Source organism: Triturus cristatus, chromosome 3_2 (assembly GCF_964204655.1).
Source record: "Triturus cristatus chromosome 3_2, aTriCri1.1, whole genome shotgun sequence".
NCBI lineage: Eukaryota > Metazoa > Chordata > Amphibia > Caudata > Salamandridae > Triturus > Triturus cristatus.
Window position 1 is genome coordinate 600,135,946 of NC_140584.1, and position 21,832 is coordinate 600,157,777.

The window sequence follows — 21,832 nt, forward strand, 5'->3', positions numbered from 1 at the left end:
CATGCAGCCCCTGCCAGGTGCTGCCAGTCTGCAGATTCCTGTGTACCTAAAAGTGACACTACCTACTGAAGGAGGAGGGGCGCTAGGATGAGGGAGTCTGTAATGCTCGGATTGTGGTCATTAAAGCAGTGTCATAGCCAGTGTATCATGACCCCTATAGCAAGGAAGGCGGTGGGCCCCCTCTGTTCGCTGTTTGAACTGTAAAATACAGCAATATTCATGGTTCCGTCGACCTTTGAAGCTGGTGCGGCTGAACCTGCTGCACAAATGGAAGCTCCACCCCTGAATTAAAGAAGGAGGCTTCTGAGAGTACCAGTAGATTACCGAAGGAACAGGCACAACACAATTTGTGGCGTGAACTGCAGTGGCGACGGCCACCTATCGAAAGTGGTAGGGCGGCCGCAGGGGGGGGAAAGGGCCAGGCGATGGAGAGGGGGGAGAAATAATATAAAAGTAAAAAAATAAAAAACATACCTGCCACTCCACTCGCTTCCGCTGACAGACGGCTCGCTGCTCCTCTCATTGGGCTGGAAGGGGATGGGCCCTCAGGGCATAGGCTCCACACCCAATCCAGACGCTGCTCTCAGAGCATGAGAGCAGCACCAAGATTGGTCTTAGCGGTCTCGTTTGCTGCTCAGACAGTGAATTGGAGCCTGTGGCTTTTCTCCCAACAGCTGTATAACACAGCTCGGTTGGAGAAACATAAGTGCGCATGTGTGTTTGGCCGGCCTAGGATTGTCGGCCAAACACACATGCGCATTTATAAGCCCACTACTTCTGCTCCGGAACATGCCTGGCCCGCCCTATACTTATTGCGGGGCTCAGACAGCAAGCATAAATAAAGTGATAATAACATTATGGCACAGGTTGTGGGGCGATGCTTCTCCACCATTACGTCGTCTAAGACTCACGGGCCGTCTAAAGCCTAGAACACACATACAGATGCATTGCTGTTAGACATGCCTGGTCCCGCTTGGAGATTTACCCCCGCAGACCTATTGCCACGATTTACACCATAAACATATACTTTTCACTCCCCCATGCCTCGCTTCAAGGTCTCACGGGGTCCACACGTTAGTAGATAAACTCGCCAAGCTGCGTTACTTCAGAGATGGTCGCAGCATGCAAAGAGCTGTCTCTGGGTGATGAGCTGCACATGCATGGACTCTGAATCCTGGGGGCACAGGATGGACAGGAACCAGGCAAGGGTCAGTGTCATGAAACCGGGAAAGCAGAAACACACAGTTAAGGCATGAAAAGAAGAAGAAAATGCATAGCTAGCAGAAAGAGAGTGGCGTGAGAGGTAAGATGGTGGAGAAAGGGAGAGGGGAAAGGAGAGGGAAAGAAGAGGATAAGGAGAGCGGAAGATAGAGAAACACAATTGGGATGGGCTGAGGAAGGTTTTGGGAGGAGATATGATATAACAAGCATTTGCAAGGCAATAGGTCTCGCATTAATGCAAGTTTGAGCTATTGACATTGCAAATAACAAAGCCTTTTATTTTTGTTTTAGTTTTTAAAACAGAAATAAAAGGCATTGTCGTTTACAGTGCCAATAGCTTAAACTCTCGTAAATGCGAGACCTATTGCATTGCAAATGCTTGTTCTTTGGGTGCCCGGTCCTAACATCGGTCCCAATCCAACCTTGCTTAATGGTATGTACAACATAGTTGCAACCAAGCATATGAGACATGATTACAATTCTCTGGGCATGATTTCAGTGGTAGTGATTTCCCAATGAGAATGGTTGAAAGGAAGCTACTGTGATGTGATGTCATGACACCATTCCATGTCAACCATTCAAATTTAGGCAACAAATGTGTTTACCGTGGATTACGCAGTTTAGACTATCTGTGACAGATTAACAATAATGAATCCTTAGTGCGCGTCTTAATAAAAGTGATACACTTGTGACACTTGATAAAACAGATTGTCAATAACTTCGTGGCCCCAAGATTCCCAAAGCTTACTTCACTAATGTTTAGAATATTTATAGTGCTTGGTCTTTTGGGGGAATATTATGCCTTTTATTTCATATTCATGTTCTCTCTGAGCCACTAATCAAGCTACTAAGATCTCCGGTTGTGTAAAAAGTAACAACATTGTTAGAGACAGACAACGATAGGAGAGTGGACAATGATAAGAGAGACATTAGTGGCAGCATAACAGAAAAGAAGAATACATGAAATGCGCAGTAGGAAGGGGCAACAGAGGACTGGGGAAATTAGGCAGAAGGGCAGTACCAGAAATACTAGAATTGCCGCGACCATAAAAGAATATGACAGAGTGGCAGTGATAGGACGTGGCAGTCTTAATAGGATTCGGGCAGTGACAGAGCGAATGGGAATTCAACTTATGAAGATAATGATGGGCCATATGTGGGAGACACAAAGGGAAACAGAATTTGCCAGAAAGAGTACGAAACAGACGAAAAGTAGTCATAAAATTTCAGAGAGAAAGAAACGATCTAAAGAGAACAAGTGATTATTAAAGAAACTGAGTAACATAATGAAAAGTATATATAACTGAAGAGGTCAGGAAAATGTATGTACAGATATAGGATAAATGGAAGAGTGGGGCAAACGAGGATCGAAAGAGCATGGTAAACGGTTTATGGAAAGGCAGCAAAGATTTATTTACTAGCTAAAGTAACATGATCAAGGAGTATGAGGGAGAAATGGAATACACGAAAACAATGTGTGAGAACATCGGAGAATCGATAAACTACAGTATAGTGTGTGGAGGCGACAAAAAAAAGACCGCGTTTGGTGTGCGCGCACTGAAAGGAATGTTAAGTATGCAGCTGGCACCCGGCATCGCTGCTGCTCGCTCCCGAGAACCGTAGGTCATGGGAGTCAACATTTAGAGAGAAGGCGGGATCATGTCCCGCCTTTGGCCAATTGCGGGGTTTCAATTTTTAAAAGCCACACGCAAAGGCCAATGGAATGTGTGGGAGGAGGCCGACCCACACGGAGAAGGCTCTTGGAAGTCTGAAGTGATTCCAAGAGCCCTCTCTTAGAGCAGCGCATGCGCACTACGCTAGGCGAGACCTAAAAAGAGAGAGGAGACATGGGCATAAGAATCGGGAAGCGCCATTGGGAGGAAACAGAACACAAAGAGGTGGTTTAGATAGAAAGGGGAGGTGGGGCAAGAAGGCAGGTGAAGAGACATGCTAGAGAAATACAACATAGAAGGGAAGCAGGGGACAGATATGGGGATGCATAGATGAGCAAGAGGTAAAGATGTGAAGACTCATGGGCCCTTAGAAAGAGAGGTGACAATGAGAGAGGTGAGGCGATGGGAGAAGATGGATAAGCTAGATGGGGCAGGGAGGAAAGAGGCAGTTAGGGGAATTGAGGCAGAGTAGATTTAGGATGGAGGACAAAGGTCAAGATGCAAATTTGACCTCAATTAGGGGCAGATAACGATGCAGTCCGTACCTGCTCTGACCAGTGGTCGGAGCCTTCAGGGCTGCATCCTCATGGGCTGCTCGGTTCACTTTTCGAGCGCCTCATTATGATGGAGGTGATCGGAAAGTAAACCTGTCGGTCATTCCGGGTTGGCTTCCGACGGGCTTAGAGAGCCCATCGACCACTCGGAAGCTGGCTAGCAATCTCAAGGGGGGCCTTTCCGCCCTTGAAATAACAATGCACGGTTTCCGACATGGTTTCCATGCCGGCCTGTCCGACATGGGAACCCTGTCGGAAAGCGTGTTTAGGGGCCCCCAGCAGGGCCGCCTTTGGTGCCTGGCCTCCGAGTGATCCATGCACCTTGTGGTAGGCACCTTGTGGTGCCTGCCACGGGGTGCAGGGATGAACTGCACCTCCCTTTCCTCAATGGGAGCTTGTGTTACGGCCGGTTTACGGCTGTAACACAAGGTCCCATTGAGGAAAGGGAGCATGCGACTGAACAGTGTTCGGTCGCATCGAAATGTGTCGGTCTGGACACCCGACAGGGTGTTGGTCAGTTCCAGGACTGAGTCGGTGCCAGACATCAAAATAAGCCCTTTAGTCTTTCACCGTATAACACAGGCTTTCAAGGGGGGAAGCAAGCACCGCTCTGGTGCATAGATTATCCAAAAGGAGCATTTTGTACACCCCAAGTGAACCCAGACACATTCTGCTTAAAACAGTACTGTGTTTTAGTGAAATACAACAGAGTGGCAAGCCACTCTGTATTGGGACATCAGTTATAGTTTTTTCACATATATTCTGGCTGAATGTAGGTGTCAAAGTGTATGTGGGGTGGAGGGCTCCAAATAACCCTTAAAGTCCACCTTAAAGAAGGGGGCAATTATAGCACTAACCCCCAAGTCATCCAGCAGCAGTGTAGTCCTCCGATGATGACCACTACAGTTAACATCCCACCACTCTGTGTACAACAAATGGTAATCAAGTGAATAAGAGATGCAAAAACAATGCATAATAGGTCACAGGTCCTTAGCAGTGTATGACAATGTTCAAGGTGAGACAGTAGTTTCTCCGAACTGACAAGGATGGTGGTTTCTGGCTCTATGATGAATAGTCGGACATCCGAAGGTTCTCCGATCTCCAAGGGAACCTGTCAAGTAGTCATAGGTGAGCTCATGGAAATTGATGGAAATTTTGAGTGAGATGCTATATTACACAAGTATTATATTCACAGTAAAGACAAGTGTTATTCCTAGAAAATGAATAACTCTTTCATAAATACCTGAATATTCTGGAATATTAGCATGTGAACTAAAGCTGGCAGTCAAGCATTGACTATTCAGAAGTTACAGTCAATGTTAGCTTTTAAGTTTGTAGAAGAGGTCCGTATGCCTCTGTTTACAGGCCCTTTTTAGGTCTCCCCTAGGCAGCACTTGTGCTGTGTCTTCAAGACATGCTGTATTCAGGATATGGGCATAAAACTTCGCCCACTTTCCACCCATCTTTTAAATTGGCTCCTGTTCCTGTCCTTTGTAAATGGTGGCTTTTCATTTGTCAATAGGCTTAGTAGTCCCTCCTTAGTACCACTTTGTCTCTTCTTGTAACCTCCCATGAGGACCCCCCCCTGTTACATGTGTTGTTACTCCCTAGGTTTGAATTGCAGCCTCAAGGCACTATTTTCTTAAAAAGCTTCAGGCAGGACAAACACTTGGTCCTAAGCTAGGCTGGCAGTGGTTACTTCACTCACTAGAACATCTCACATTTATAGGAGACCGTCTTTAAATTGCCCTTCATCAGCTCCACACAGAGTACAACCTAATCCGAAATGAATGTAACAAATCTTTTGTCAAATTTCGAAGCTTTTAATTGTATATATGGACATAGCTATTTGAATGTACTCGTAGTACTGTCTTGCATGCAATGCATTATGGGTAGGGTGGATTTACCATATCTTCTGCAGAGTGCAGTACCATATGTGACCAAAAGAGTTCCCCTTTTGGCTAGATAAAACACATTGCCATTTATAATGCCAGTAACTTCAACTTTGTAGACATGTAGTGCTGGTGCCTTGCTCACTAGGGACCTCTAGGAGCAGCTTGTGGTACTGCACAGAGACCTGTAGTGCTGGTGCCTTGCTCACTAGGGATCTCTAGGAGCAGCTTGCGGTACAGCGCCTAGGCATGCAGTGCTGGTGCCTTGCACACTAGGGGCCTCTAGGAACATCTTGCGTACTGCGCCTAGACATGCAGGACTGGTGTCTTGCTCATTAGGGACCTCTAGGAGCAGCTTGCAGTACTGCAACAAGACATGCAGTGCTGGTGCATTGCTCACTAGGGACCTCTAGAAGTAGCATGCGGTATTGCACCTAGACACGTAGTGCTGGTGCCTTGCTCACTAGGAACTTCTAGGAGCAAGTAGATGTACTGTACTGAGACTCACAATGCTGGTTCCTGGCTCACTATGCAAGAATTTGCAATGCACTAGGTCTCGCATTACTGAAGGTATGAGCTATTGGCGTTGCATCATTATTTGCAATGCCAATACCTCACACTATCAGTAAGGCGAGACCTATTGTATTGCAAATGCTTGTTGGTATTTTTCTTGGGAAGTGGTAAGCTCCCTGGGTCTTTGGAAGACTGTATTTCAGGTGCCTCTAGAGGCGTGGGACCAAAAGACAGTTGTCAGAATATCATTTGACATAAATATTGTGTTCTAAATATAATTTATATAAATATTTCCCTATCAGAATTAGTAACATTAAATCAGCACCCAACAGGGGCGATAATTTTGTAAACACTATTTTGGACAAGATACTTCAGTCTGCTATATTTTGATGTACACCCCTATTAGAGGTAATGGTTTGAGGGTCAATGGTGTAGAGTGCTGGGTCACTTTCTCTAACAGATGAACAGTGTTAAGATTGGCTGCTAACCCAAGCCCAACTTACTGGTCAATGCCCAGGGGGATATAAGGCACACAGAGGGATCTGGTGGCATGCAATTGCCCTGTGGATCTAGGGGCACCAAGGCTATCCAAGTGCTGAACCAGAAACCACCCAGCAACATTAAGGAGCACCTATGTCTTTGTTAGGTGCATTTCCATTGCCTAAACCAGAGGCTACTGATGGGTCAATGCATGTGCCATGCCTGCTTGGGCTAGGAGTACTGTGGCCTGTGCCGGAGTTCTCTACACAAACCGTGAAACAATCAAGCATTGCTGCAGAGGAGCACTTGAAGAAAGATTGTTGTTGCGCTACACCATCTCTGGCGAGGAGTATATGGTTGGCGCAGGGTGCTCTGGGTCAGCTCTTTGGGTCTCATGGGGATAGCTTATGTTTCTGCCTGCAGGAAGATCTCCAGGCAGATGATACAAATAAATGCAGGTTCTAGGACATAACTTCAAGTCTAGTGCCAGTGTAAAGGAAACAGGCAGCACTAAGCGCTCCAATAATTCACGATGGCATGATGGTCAATGAAGTTCTTGTTTCAAGAAGGCATGAAGGTCAATGATGGTCTTGTTTTTAGGATGGCATGCAGGTCAATGAAGGTCTTGTTTCAGGAAGAAATGATGGTCAATAAAGGTCTTGTTCAGCAAGGCATGATGGTCAATGAAGGTCTTGTTTCAGGAAGGCATGCAGGTCAATGAAGGTCTTGTTTCAGGAAGAAATGATGGTCAATAAAGGTCTTGTTCAGGAAGGCATGATGGTCAATGAAGGTCTTGTCATATGAAGTTTCTACAGCTTGCTGGTGCCGAGCTCCAACTTTTATCAGCACTTGGCAGTTGGCCTTTACCTTAATGCCAAATAAATATAAAGTGTGGGCACCAGTCATTCATGTTGTAGTATATAATCTCTGCGAGGGGTTTTGGATGAGCAGGAAAGTGGCGTTCACGCAGGTTAGTAGTGGTGTATATAGAGCAAAAGGAAGAACAAATGCTTCACGGTGCAACCAGGTCAGGGGAAGACCCGAAACCCCTGTATGAAATGTGGGCCAAGAACCCACATAAACAAATTCAAAACCAAGTCCTAGACACACGTATAAGGATGCAATTCTATGTAATGTCAAAAGTACAGTTGTGATGCTCAATTAATTAGAAATCACAGGGGTCGACACCGGTAGGTCCATGTAATGAATGATGTTTATACAAGCTTGGAGTACGTCAAGACAAAATACCAGCCGACACGTGTTTTGTCAACAGGTTGGTAACCTGTGACTCTTCAGGGCTGATTGTTGCGCTATGGGACGTGATGATAAACCGGTGATAATTCCAAATCGGTCGAAGGGTATTCTAAAGAGCAATGCTTGGATTGAGAGAGAGATTGAGAGAGAGGAGAGAGGGAGGCAGGCGAAGAGGCAGAGGTGGTGACAGTATATGGTCACAGAGCAGTGTCGTACGAAGTCCCCCACTGGCAGCTTAAGTGGGGACTGCCTCCTGGCCCGATGGTCTGCTGAACTCAGTGGTCAAAGTGGGGAAAAAAAGTAGGGGAACTGTGGGCGGAGAATCAGAGGGCGGGAATAACCAGAGGATTGGATCAGTGGGCGGAGTCAGAGGTGTGGTCAGAATGCGCCAAACATCCCAATTTTAAATAATTGTTTGGCATTTAACTGCCCAGTTACAGCTTATTATGTTATTTAATTCAACCAATGGATACATATGATTATTTAAGGTTTAATATGAGTTATTGACATTAAAATATATTCACAAAGAGGGATATGTTTCCAATCACAAAATTCCCCAAATACACTTAAAAGTGGAAGCACAAGCCATTTGTCTCCGAGCCATGGAGTTTCTGTCATCAGCACTTCTCCTCTCTTTTTCCACAAGAGCAGTTCAAACATGAATAGCAAAATATCCTAGTTTGAAAATGTTTTCTATATAATTATGGCTCTGCCATATTTGCCACATAATACAAGATCTGCTGCATAGTCTGACAATATTAACTAATAAATTGTTTGTAGCTCAAACGGATCAAAAGTTACTAAAAGATTTGACTTTTGTTAGTGCGAAGTGGACAGTCCTTTGCAAAGTTTGACTGATCACCTTTCTCACTGCTGCATTTGTATGTTTGACTGGTACTAATGAGGCAAAATCTTTGCAGAGTCTGTTAGCATGTGTAAAAATGTCAAAATAATAAAAGTATGAGAAAGTATATTGCATTACGCTGCAGCCTTTTTTTGCTGCATAATTTAGTCAACACTGCGGCATAATTTGTTCCCCCATTGCTGCATAATTCCAGTGCCCCACAGCAGGCAGCACATGTTAAAAGTGCTTGTGCATGAAGAAGAGAGACTGTGAAGCTTGCGAACTTAGTTTGGTGTGCTTGCAAATCCTGCATTGCTGATCCGTGGTGAGTTGCAGCTACTACTGCTAAAACAAGGCCAATGGCGGACTGGCCTTTAGCGCTTGTGGCGTCCTGTGCAACATTGTTTGGTGGTGCCCCCCTAAAACCACCTCCGCCACAGACTCCCTCACTACTCCCCTTTAACAGTGCCCTTCAAGTCTCCATAACCGCACTCTCTCGCAGATGCATTTAATTTGATTTACAGAGCTACTCTTACCAGTGTACAATGTCAGAGCAATTTACATCACACACATTACACAGAGACCATCAATCACACGTGTGTATGGATTGTAGTGGACAGGCCTTCAAGGTTAACCCACACTTGCCACCGCTAAGGTCCACCTGCTGGTGCTAAGACACCAGGGCTTTTCCGGTTTTGCAGGGCCTTCTAAGGTCTAGCATGAGAATGTGCTCCCTCAGGAGAGTGGTCTGGGGGACTGGTCATGAAGGTTGAACGTGGTTCCCTAGTTCCAAATTCGGAAGCTCTGCCCATAGTGCCACATCCTCTCCCCCACTGAACACCATACTGCCCTACTTAGAGAAACTCGCGCTGCCTTCAGCTACAACCCAATTGTGCCCCGCTATAAATACCTGGATGCGACTCAATTCAAATTACGCACAAGAGTAATATGTTGCCTAAAAGAAAAAGTAACAACATGCTGCAAAAAGCAAACACTTATAGGGAATGCAGGATTTAAGTAAAGCATGTGAAATGTAAACAGGAACAACATGGTTACCTTAACGCTTTTACTCACTATTCAGGAATCAGTGAGTGCTTTTGCCTGAAAAGTTAAGGACATGACTACAGGGCCCATAAAGAACCTGTTTCAAAGTCCATTGCTTATACCCTTACAAAACATAAGCAGTATGTTATTAAAAGACCACACCCATAAACACAGCCGTAGTACACATTTTGTTTTCCAATCCACCCATTAACCAGGTATTACTGTACCTCCAGGAGTGGTGCACTTCCCCACCCAGGGAAAACAATGTTGCTCAAAGAAAGAGGCGAAAACAAAAGTACCACTTCACTGGCTAACTCTGTAAAGTGGCGCTAATGAGTTCTGGGGGGTAATAAAAACAGTCTTGCCACTTTGCAACCACTCTGTCTTGCATTATTTAGTTATGTATTTATTTTTCATATTTTGAACCTTTTATTTCTCTCCCTCCCGCGTCTGCACTTTGGAATAGAAAAATGTCAGAAAAAGACATTTCCAGCAAAAGTGTTTTTCTTTTTTGGATCCATTTCACAGGGGAACAAATAATCAAAAGAAGGAAAGAGAGGGTGAGAACCGTTTCTTCATGTCACGATTTTCAGTAAGTGAGGATGAGCTAGACAGAAAGAGAGAGAAAAAGAGGAAGAAATAGGGGGGCAGAGCAGAAGTGGACACTGGCCTTGCTTTCTCTGGGCAGGAAGGAAGAGACAGAGTCCTTTTCCTTCCGGCCCACCCCCCCACCCGACCGGCCACAAACACCGATCCTTATCTATAGGCCTTGGCTATTTCTGCCGTCCTGGGACGCATGTTTACATTCAAAAAGTAGGGGGACGGAATCTAATGAATAAAAGAAGTAGGGCACGCCGTGTCCTGCCGATCCTGCCCAACTCGACCACTGGCGAACTCTGTCATACTTAAACCTTATTAGTTTATGCCCATCTTCTGGCAGCAGGTCTTCAGAGAAAGTGCTAATAAATAGCACACTGCGGAATACAATGAAAGAGGGTTGTATGTCTGGGATGGCATTCACAGTCAGGGAAACAGAAAAACAGAAATAATGAAGAGGGAAAATCCTAGAGAGCGGGGATAAGACAGAATAAGTAAGAATGAGAGAAAAAAGATGGGTAGCTAGAAAGGTCAAAGAAAGAACAGGAAAAGGAAGGGAGGGGTGAAAGGGAGGAAAGAGTTAAAGGAAAGTATGAAAAAAGGGGGAGGTTGGATAGAAGGTGAAAGAATGCATGCATTGATGTGAGAGTGAAAGATTGATAGATGAAAGTATGAAAGAATGGATACAATAGCGGAAGGCCTGATGGGGTGAATGAATGGATGGATAAACTGTTGGAGAAGAGGGAAAGGATAGATTGGTGAAAGGATGGATGTAAGGATACATGAATATATGAATGGGTGGGCAGATGGATGGACAGGTGTATGGAAGTTCATAGGGCTGGTTGAATAAATGGAAGGGTGAATGGATAGATGGGTGGAAGAAGGATAAAGGGATGAAAGGAAGTCTTCCAAAGAGTGATTAGAGGTATGTTCATGGGCATAGCTTCAGGGGAGGTGTTTGTGGTGCTACACCCCCCCTAATAAACATATTGTGTGATAAATAGTTGAGTTCAGGTGCTTTCAGTCTGGCATGGTGCGGTGTCTGCCAGATTTCAACCAGAATTTTGACACACACACACACAGACAAAAACGCACACACACTATCCCCCTATCTCTGCTTGGAAAGACTTAAATAATGCTGGTTATTTCACAAATTAAGGTGTGTTCTTTCTTAGTACCCCTACCAATACGCATTCCTGTCCCTTTGCCGCCCCTCAAGCCCCTCCTGTTCACCCTGTTCATCGTATAATGTATTTTAACATTATGTGCCAGCGTGATTATAGGGAAATCTGAAGCTCACACCCCCTCCCCATTATCACTGACCAAGCCACATCCCTGGGTATGTTTTAAGTGGGGGACGTGGGCTCTAATTTTCTGGCTACTCCCATGACGGAGGATGAGGTGCTTTGAATCCGGTGAGGAAAGATGGGGGGGCTAACTGAGATGAGTGAGACACATAGGGTGCAGAGGCATGGACCTGGAGGTGGAATGCAGGCAAGCAGAGGAGAAAGAGCAGAGGAGGCAGGGATCTTAAGAGGCGGGGGGGGAGGTGGACGGTGGACATGGTGGGAGGGAGGTAAGACTAAGAGACAGCTGGGAGGCAGTGCTTTAAATGGGCCGGAACTCACCGGTACTGAGTACCGGCACTTCTCAATTTTAACGCTCTGAGTACCGGCACCTCTCTGCTGCTAAGTAGAGTACCAGTACTCATCAAAGGTAGGCTCATTGTTGCTAGTGCTCACGAGCACGGACGAGACTGTCTGATCGCCAAAGCGCCTCTAGCCCAAGCTGAGCCACTTCTAAACAATTCAGCAAGGCTCATTAGCATAATGTCCGGTGTTCACCACCAGGCTGTGTTTGACAGAGCAGGGCCCATTCAGGCTCTGTGCTGTCAATCATATTCACACCATGGTGTGTATTTGTGCACACACTCGAATCCAGGCATCCCGCTGACAGCGGCAATAGCAGCAATTAAGAAAGCGCAGGAGATAAGGAGTGTAAAATGGCCTTTATCCCACCTGAGTCTTTTGAGTGAGTGTCTCTCTGTGTCTGGGTGTTTGCCTGCTTTTGTGCGCATGTTTGTGTGTGTGTGTGTGTGTGTGTGTGAGAAAAGCGAGTGAAAGAGGGAGAGAATCCAGACACTAGGGAGGTATTTTAAAGGACATTATTGAAATGCTTTGTGTGACATTGCTGCTTGTTTCTGTGAGTGTGCACACATATATAAGCAATCGGCCACATAGTAGAAGTGTCTTATGTGTCTTGTTCTTAGTCCCGCCCTTAGCCCCGCCCACTTTCTACACTCATAGCTCATTTTAAGAGTACCTGCACTTATTTTTTCCCATTTAAAGCACTGCTGGGAGGAAAATGACAGACTAGGAGGGAGAGTGCAGGAGGCAATAAAGTAAGAGCGGGGTAAGGAGGCAGGAAACTGTGTGACGTCATTCAGAGAGGCAGAGGACAGGCGGGGCGAAAAATAGAAGTGAGGTGGGGAGTACGGCGGGGTCTGAGGAGGCAGGGGTTGAGATGCTAAGCACAGGGCGAGGAAGGAGCTGAGACCAGCAAGCAGGGGCTGGGCAGGAGATAAAGAAGGGACAGTTATGGAGTGCAGGAAGCAGGGCACTGTGGGTGGGGCACAGTGAGGCAGGGGGCAGATAGAGAGCAGGGGCGGATTCAGGAGGCAGGGGCAGGCAGGCGGCGGAGAGAGAGCCGGGGGTGGTGAAGCAGGGAGTGATGTGAAGAGGCAGAGCGAGTTAAACAGGAGGGGTGGGGGTGCTGGTGGTGATAATGATGGCTCCTATAAGCAGTTATTAGCAGCCCCAGAGCACGCGCGCGCTTCATTCTCTGACAAGTGCCTGGAATGTTCCCTCATATAAAGTGCTTCCCAGGCAGAGCACCGCACGTGGGCGTCGAGCTGTCGCTATGCAGCCAAAAAATGCACCTCCCAGAATATGCAAAAGCGAATGTTTTTTGGCATCAAGAGTGTCAGTGGAGATGCTGAGCGCTCCTTCCAGAGCTCTCTCTCCTGTTCTTGCTTGTACCCTCTTTTCTTTGTTTTGTGCTATGCTACTCTCTGCTCTCTCCTCTCTCACGAGTGCATATATCTCTACTCTCCCTTTACAGGAGGTACATCTCCCTGCTCGGTCTCCGATCCTCTGCTCACACCTATTTCGGAATAACAGTCTTTCTGTGTTCATTGCCTTCCCTCTACTCACATCCTGACCGGTGAGATCACCCTTGTCTGCCCAACCCTATTGTAAACACATCTCCCTGCGGACTCCCCTCTCACCGTGGGATCTCTCTGCCATGTCCTCTTTCAGTGCCGGTGTTTCCCGCTCCTTTCACTGCAAACAGTTGCATCCATTCCCTCTTCTAAGTGAAACCGTCTCTTAACGCCCTACTCTCTCCGTGAAAACGCCGCTCTCTCTTTACTATTATCCATTCTACCCACCCACCTCCTGTCAATCTAACTTCCCTTTCTGACCACTACACTCACAGCGTCAAGAATTCACTGTTAAGTGTTCTTCTCTCTTTGCAAGATTCATTCTGTTCTCAAAGCCTTGTAAAGGTTGATTCTCTTCCTGCTCCCCCGTTGTAAGCATGTCTCTATTTACTTTTTTATGTATGCAAACGTTATCTTCCTAAATCTTCGCGGTTTATCTCTCAGCTTTTATTTATGTAAACGTTCTCTACTTAAAACCCTCTCTATGATGCCCTTCTTAATGTTCACTCAGTTCGGTGTAAATATTTCTCTGTTTACCTTCTTCTTTTCTCTTCTTAAAATCCTCTTAATGGAAAAAAATATGCTCGTTCGGTTCGTTGTAAACTCATCTCCATTTACAAACCTCTTTCCTCTTCTTAAAATCCTCTTGATGGTAAACGTCTTTAAGTTCCCTCAGTTCAGTAAACATTCCTCTTGATGGTACCGTCCTTTGTGTGCCCTCAATCCAAAGTAACCATTTTCAAAGTTTATTCTCCTCCAACCTCTCCTTCAACTCCTGTTGATTGTAAACTTATTTATGTTTACTGGGTTCAGTGTAAACATTGCTCTGTTTCATCTCCTGTGTCCTCTTCTTAAAATCCTCTTGATAGCCCACTTCTTTTTGTTCTCTCAGCTCAATGTAAACATTTCAAAGTGTATTCTCCTTTATCCTCTCCTTCAAATGCTTGTTAGAAATGGGGGGTCTCTAGTTGGCAGAGGTAGGTACCTTTGTCCAAATAGGGACCCTTGCTTTTAGTCAGGGTAAGGGGGATACACACTCTAGATAACCCCTGCTCACCCCCTTGGTAGCTTGGCACCAGCAGACAGGCTTATCCCAAATGCAGTGTGTAAAGTATTTGTACCAACAGTCACAGTAACACAGTGATAGCACCACAAATGGACACCACACTGGTTTAGAAAAATAAAGCATTTTATCTAAACTTTAACAAGACCAAAATGACAAAAATCCAACATACAAGTATTAAGAAAAATGACTTTCAAAAGACTTTAGCAACTGAGTCCATCTAAAACTATGGATACGTGATTTCTTGCAAGGTACCTGTCGTTGTGACAAAATTCACCAGGCCAAACAGCCGCAGCGATGGGAAGCGTCGAAAAACAAAGAGAGGCGTTGATTCCTGAGGTCTTCGTGAAGCCGATGCAACAGTTCCGCTGGACACAGGGGAGCGGTGCGTCGGTTCCGGTCTGTGGGGGAAGCAATGCGTTGATTCTGAGATGACTCGGATGCGGGTGATGCGTCGGGGAAAACTTGTGGCACAGGGACGATGCGTGGAAATTCGGGGTGCGTCGGCGAATGATGTGGCGAGCGGCGCTACGTCGACCATTTCAGCCGCGATCCCTTGATGTGTCGATTCTTGCAGTGGCGACAGGCGCTGCGTCGGTTTCAGCAGCGGCAGTGCGGGGAGATTCTTCTCGCACCACGGCGTTGCGTTGGAAAACTGTCGCCGGAAGAGCGATGCGTCGAATTCCTTGTTTGTTGCGTTGTTTTCCAGCACCCAGCAGCAGAAACAACCTCCAGAGGCCCCCCACAGTCACAGGCACTCCTGGCAGGTCAGAACTCCCAATTCGGAAGTTCAGAGGAGCTGGTGGTGAAGTCTTTGTGTTCCAGAGACTTCAAAACAGGAGGCAAGCTCTACTCAAGCCCTGGGCAACTTTCCTCAAGCAGGGGACACAGCACACAGGAAAGTCCTTCTCCTTTCCTTAGTAAAAACAGCAACTGCAGGCCAAACCCAGACACGCAGCAAGGGCAGTACTTCTCCTCAGTTTCTCCAGCTCTTCTCCTTGGCAAAGGTTCCTCTTGATTCCAGAAGTAGTGTTAAGTTCAGGGGTTTTGGGTCTGATACTTATACCCCAAAATGTCTTTGTTCTTTTTGTGCAAGAGGCCTGATATGCACACACAAAGAGGGCCTGGAGGAGATTTAAGGACCTGCGTGGGCACACTCCCCACTTATCAACAACTATACACAACGAGCCCACGGAACCAGCGTCCTAAAATCAACAACAACAGGTCAGGTAAAAATAGCAAGAAGAACCAAAACTTTTGGGGATAACCCTGCAAAAAGGGCCAGGTCCAACACTCCTGTTGATTGCAAACGTCTTTATGTTTACTGAATTCAATGTCAACTTTTCTTTGTTTACCCTCCTTTGTTCTCGTCTTAAAATAATTTTGATGGTACACTTAATTTGGTCCGCTCAGTTCAATATAAACATTTGCCTGTTTCCTCTTCTTGAACTCCTCTTGATGGAACATTTCTTTATGTTCACTAAGTTTGGTGTAAACATATCTCTGTTTACTCAACTTTTTCCTCTTCTTAAGCCGCTCTTGCTGGTAAGCACCAATCTCAGGGGCATTTTTACAATAGAAATGATGTAGCACTGCATTAGCCTGATTGGCTTAACGCCGTCCTTCGCCACTTCTGAAACACAGGGCTGCCCCATTTTTCCAACAATATGGTGCAGCCCTGCGTTTCCCCCTGCGCTGGCGCTAATTTAGCTGCCTAGCATTAATGCAGGCAACCTTGCACCATAGTGCAGGGGAAGATTGTTTATGTACAGGATGGTGTCCCTTCCTGCACATATATGTTATCAACAAGAGAGCGAGGGATACCGAGTCACTCTTAGCCCCCTTATTATTACTCTTACTCAAACAACAAAAGAGTGAGGCCCAAGCCAAAAAAAGGAAATATAGAAAGTGAAGGATCACTCTTGTGATTGAAAAGAACCCTCACTCACCAACCTAGTTGGTGACATGCTTCATCATTGGGTTCCCACCAGAGAGGCCGAATGCTTTCCTGATGGGCTACAATGCCTGGTTACAGCGGAGCAGGCTTTTTGATGTAATCCAAGTGTGATTATGTGAAATGTGATTTAAAAAGCGACCAATTCAACCATAAACAAACTTTATTAGTGGTGAACTGAGCACTATTAAAAACAGTGTGATGGATGATACAAAGACTGGCTAAATTGACCAGACACATCACCTGTGAAAAAAAAGGAAAATGGCCAACATGTTTCTGCCTCTAGTTGCTAATTTGCAAGGCTTTCGTCAGGACCAAAAAATAAAAAAATCACCAGGGCGGTATGCACTTGCTAAGGCGCACCCTAACCTGTGGCGTCAAAGGAACCAATACAACTTACGGTTCGTAGTCAGAGCTTCAACGTTATTGTAAGCCACGTATCTCTGTGAGAAGAGAAGAGACAAACACAGAGAAACAAACCAAATTATACAAACACACATCCATTTTGTTAGTGGTGTTTGAGACATCCCTTGAGTGATCCAGCTAAATCTGTTTTAATAAACATAGTGTTCGTGATAATCCTGCTATGGTTAAGGTGTGAAAGATACAAAGCCCAACCTCAGGTGGTCTCGGTGCTTCAAAATAAGTTATTTTAGTAAATGCTTATTTATCAACCACAAAAATCATGTGGAAAATGGCGTCAGGTTTATATACACCGAACCGGCCATTGCCATGGTTGTGAGGAACGTTTAAAAATAGGATAACGGACTTTGCTGAATAAAACATACAACTTGTCAATGCAAATAATTATAGGTTGGGAAGCAGGTCTATCCCATAGATAGAAAATAAATTTTAGAGCAGATAACGCTTACTTAAAAAATCCGGTGGAAATACCCCATGGATCCTGGTGGGGGGCGCGAACTTATAGTCACACTCTGTATCAGGTAAGAGAATCAGAGGTTAACACAAAGACCTGATCAGCCTCTCCAGCATATCATAAGGGGCAGAATATAGAGAAATCTTACTTACTACGCCAAAGTTTGTCACCCGTAGTGTACCTGCATATTCCCTATCACAGGACCCCGCAGATGCTGCCTAGTTGGAATTACGGGTTTAAGTAGTGCTCCAAACATTTCTGTTTCCAGACGCGAGGCGCCAACGCCATAACGTCATCGCATCGTGAAGTGCGACACGCGTTGAACCACTAGACCGGCCATTCTCGGAGAGCTTACTATGGTGTTTGAATCTTAAGAGCGTTATTGAACATACCCAAAAGAAGTGCGGGTAAGGCAGTAATGATAATTTCTATTTTAGAGTTTAAACCTGCCACGATGCACTCGCACATTTGGATATCTATTTTTACAAAACTTTATTGAGCAATCGTAAGTCGGACAGTAAACCAAAAAGAAGAATAAAAAATGTATTTAAGATTGCCTTTTCACTGGACAGTGAAGAATTTCATTAATAGGTAACTGTCCTAATTTTCTGGGAAATGTTGCAATGAATTTGTTAGATTTCTAGAAGGCATGAGCTGTAGTCCGACCTCTTTCTCAGAGTGAAAATAAGAGGAAGAAAGGACGGGCACGGAATGATTGAGTCAGCCAGTGCTCCAAAATAAAATATGCTCTTAAGGAGTAAGTAGTCTAATAACTGTACAAGGCTAGAAATTATTTGGGAATTTAACTTGACGAATTGAAATCAACAAAGAATCAGTGCAATTGTGCAACATAAGTATGCTGAGGTCAAATGGATCAGAAAAAACAATGTTTTGTGTGAATTTTCACACAACAGCCCAGTGGTGTAAGACAGAACCCCAAGGAATGTTATCATTGAGTCCCAGGGTGTGGGTTGAAAGGCGGTAAACCCACTGTTGTTCTTTCTCGAACAATCTTTGTGTCATATTGTTACCAGATGCGATCTGTTCGATGATAGTCCATCGTAAATTGTTCGTTGTGTGATTAAACTGTAGGAAATGATCCGTCATTCTGGTGGCACTCTTTTTACATTGAATATTACTGCGGTGTTCACACATGCATTGTTTGATTTTTCTTGTCGTCATGCCTAAATACCTTAAACCGCAAGGGCATGTGATCATATAGATCACATTGGTTGAATTGCAGTTGGAATGTGAGAGTTGCGTCCAGGTACTTCCACCCTCCAGGTTTAAGGTTTTTGTGGATGCAGTGAGGTGGCAGACACTGCAATTACCTCAGGGGAAGTGTACCTGGACTCTGGGTAGACCCCAGGCATTCAAGACAGTCTCTGTTATTTCAATACCAGTTTTCATCGGGCGGCTGTGGACTAGAGCGTCCCTGATGCTCCTTGCTTTCTTATATGAAAACAAAGGTTTAGTCCATTTTCTGTTGTTTCTTTCCAGGATCTTCCAGTGTTTGTTTATTGATTTCAAAATCACATTCGAGGCAACGTTGTAGGTAGTGACGCATGTCAACGGTACTTCTTCAAAATGTTTCACTTGGTCCTCAAGTAGAACTTTCCTTGGTTGGTTTCTATCTCGTTTACAACCCCTTTTGAGGATCCAATCAGGATAACCCCATTTCCAAAGGTTGTTGGTAAGGTCAGAAGCCTGAGAACGATAGTCGCCAATACTACTGCAATTGCGTCTGATCCTCAGGTACTGGCCATAGGGTAGGTTCTCTCGCATGGGTCTTGGATGGAAGCTAGAAAACTCAAGTAATTTTTTTTTAGCCATGGGTTTATAGTGAGTCCTGGTTAACAGTTTCCCTTCTACTTTGGTTATCACCAGGTCTAAAAAAAACATCTTTCTTATCCATGGTATGTGTGAACCTCAAGTTGGGATCCTGGGTGTTAATCCATTCCAGAAACTCCAAAAGTAGGGCCTCAGGTCCTTGCCAGATGACCAAAATATAAATGATATACCTTTTGTAAAAAGATATACCGAAAGCGTAGGGGTTGTCGGTATTCAAGATGTATTTACGTTCAAAATCATGCACATACAGCCCTGCTACGCATGGGGCAAAGGTACTGCCCATAGATGTCCCTGTTGTTTGAAGGAACAAGTCACCCTTGTATTCAAAGAAGTTTAGTTTTAAGGGCAGGGTGGCACACTCGATGATAAATTGTTTAGGAGTCTGGTATTCCCAGACTCATTCATTGAGAGCCACACTCAAGACTCTGATAGTATCGTCCTGAGGGATGCTTGTGTAGAGACTCTCTATGTCTAATGAGACCAGGATTGTGGAGTCTTCATCAACTGTGATTTCCTGTAAAAGGGCCAGAAGGCTCTTCGTGTCTTTGAGGTAAGTTGTAGTCCATTGGAAAAGAGGTTTTAAGAAAAAGTCACAAAATCGTGACAACGGCTCCAAGAGAGAGCCAATCCCTGACACAATAGGGCGTCCCAGAGGAGGCAACCTATTCTTGTGTGTTTTTGGCAATGTGTAAAAATATGGTATTGTTCCCGGGCCAGTCGTGAAAAAATCTGCCTCATGCTTTGTGATATGGGCATTTGCTTCAGCACAGTCTACCAGATTGCTGATTTCAGCTCTGAGTTGTGGAGATGGATCATTAGTCAGGGAAGTTTAGTTCCTCGGATCATTTAGGAGGCGTCTGCACTCTCTATCATAGTCTCCTTGTCCTGAATAACCAGTCCTCCGCCTTTGTCTGCAGGCTTGATGACAATTGAGATGTTAGATTGGAGTGACTGCAGTGCTTGGAATTCTGCCGCACTAAAGTTCTTGAAGATTCCTGATTCCTCAAAAGCTTCTGCATCATTAAATACTGCTTGTTCATAGGCAAGTATCTCAGGAGGAACCGTGTGGAACGGTGGAAGAAAAGTGGACTTTGGTCTGAGGCCGGTGTCACCAAGAGTATTGGTTGCCTCAGTTGAGTCAAGTTTTTCAAAAAAAGCTTTAAGTTTCAGCTTTCTAAAAAATTCTGAAAGTTCACAGTGTATCCGGAAATTATCTAAATGTGCTGTAGGCACAAAACCCAGGCCCGCTCAAGGACAGCGATCTCTGTTAGAGTTAGATTTACTTGGGAGAGATTTGTAATTAAATTCTCTTGTTGCTCTGTTGCCTGTTGGTCCCGTTGTTTGCTGCGTGTATAGTTGCCCACTGCATCTTCCTGTTCCCAATGGACTTGTCCTGTCCCTCTTCTTTTCCCTCTTCCCCTCCGGCCCCTCTCTAAAATAGGAGGCGGAAAGGTGTTTTGTGGGTAGGGGGAACTGGCATAAATGGTGGGTTCCAACCCGTTATCGGGAGGTGTGGATGCTGGAATTGGTTGTGAAAGCCACCTCTCCCGGTGAGGGAAAACCTGATCATATCTGTTGGGGGTATTTTTGTCTACTCCTACCTCTGCCCCTCTGTCTAGATCTAAAACTACCTCCACTGGACCCACTTAATGTTGACACATCCACGTCTGATGTATCTAAATCGGTGGAGTTCCTTAGGGGGGCTACATAGTCGGGGTCAGCAAAGGGGTATACCTGATATGTTTCAACTAGGATCGTGGGACTTCCGAGATCACTGGAACCCGTTTATATTTGGTTCTATCTGTGGAGCACAAGTCATATTTGTACTTGAAGCTCTGGCCATCCACAACTACCTTATTCTAAGACAATTACCATCATATATCTTTTGGGGATTTTGGAACCCAAAAATTTCTATGCATGTGGGACTCTGACACATGGCATGGTGCATTCTTGTTGCCATAAAGATTTGAATTTGCCTTGAAGAAGTTCCTGCGTGGAACGAAACGCGTTGGCTGAGTTTCCTTAAAGAAAATAAAGAGAATACCTAAAGATACTTATCTGATTTGGACGTCTTTTGACTGGTGCACCTTCCTTTTTGTTCTTCATATCTTCATCTGATCCTCAGTGGAGTAGCCCTACGACGCACTCCGGAAGTACTGTGCACAGGACTTGAAATACTAATGATGAGACTTTGGGATTGCAAGTGCTAAACTAGTAGTCAGTAGTAGTTTTTGTTTGTATAATAAAGGGGTATACCTTATTGAATGATTTTTTTATAGATGTTTCTGAATTTTTTTTACTTTCGATTGTGTAAGATTGTCTTTATAATCATTGATATCTTTGTTCAATTCATCAAGTTTTTTCTTATACCCAGTCAATGTGGTCTTGAAATGATTTAAATGGCGTTTTGTAACTTCTATGTATGCTGCTTAATGCTGCTTAATGCAGCACACATAAAAGTTGCAAAACATCCTTTTTTAATAATAATTGTTTATGTGGAGGAAGGGACACCTTCCTGCAATAAACAACCAATGGTCTTTTGCTGATTCCATGTGTGCTGCACAGCGTAGCACACGAGGAAACAGCAAAAACGAGGAGAAATAAAAACTTCTCCTCATTGTGCCAGGTTAAGACCAGGTTTTCCCTGACCTTAATTTTGGCACTGGCCCATATTTACGTCACCCTTCTAAATATGGGACAGCATCAAAATAAATCGGTGTTGCGGTGGAACGCTTATAGCAACACCCATTACCTTCCCTTTTCATGATAAGTGTAGCGTGAAAGGGTGCCTTATT